A 557-nucleotide genomic window follows, 5' to 3' on the forward strand; every position below is an offset into this window, starting at 1 on the left:
CATCGCCTCAGCGCCCGTCCCGCCTCAGCGCCCGCCCCGCCAGCCAGGGCCGCCGCCGCTCTCTCAGCCGGGCAGAACACTCCCCGTGCCCGGGGCGTTTCGTTTTCCTCCCTCCCGGCGCTGCCCCGCGGCTCCGGTCACCTCTCAGGCGCAGGAACAGGGTCCCGCCTTAAGCCATCCTGGAAGGTGCAGCCCGGCCTGTCAGATACTTCAGGCTGCCCAGGGAGCGAGGCCGGCGTGTCTGCCTGCTCGGGGAGAGCTGCAGGGCCTGTGAGGTGCCCAGAGAGCCCGGCCCGGGAGCTGCAGAGCACACCCTGCCCTGGAAACTTGTGATGATGGAAAACTTGTCACAGGTGTTCTCACCGCCCGTGCCTGCGACCCAGAGACCCCAGCGGGTGACACAGCGGGGAATCCACAGGCTTAGGGCAGGTATGAGCAAGACGTGGGCACTGGATGGGTTTTTTACCTTCTCCAGGTATTGGATCACTGGGGATATATGGAGGGAACTTGTGTTGTTTTCACGTTCCAGGCTGCTCCAGCCCCTGTGCTGCAGCACT

The sequence above is a fragment of the Chaetura pelagica genome, unplaced genomic scaffold (assembly GCF_000747805.2).
Source record: "Chaetura pelagica isolate M959 unplaced genomic scaffold, ChaPel_1.0 scaffold192, whole genome shotgun sequence".
Taxonomy (NCBI): Eukaryota; Metazoa; Chordata; class Aves; order Apodiformes; family Apodidae; genus Chaetura; species Chaetura pelagica.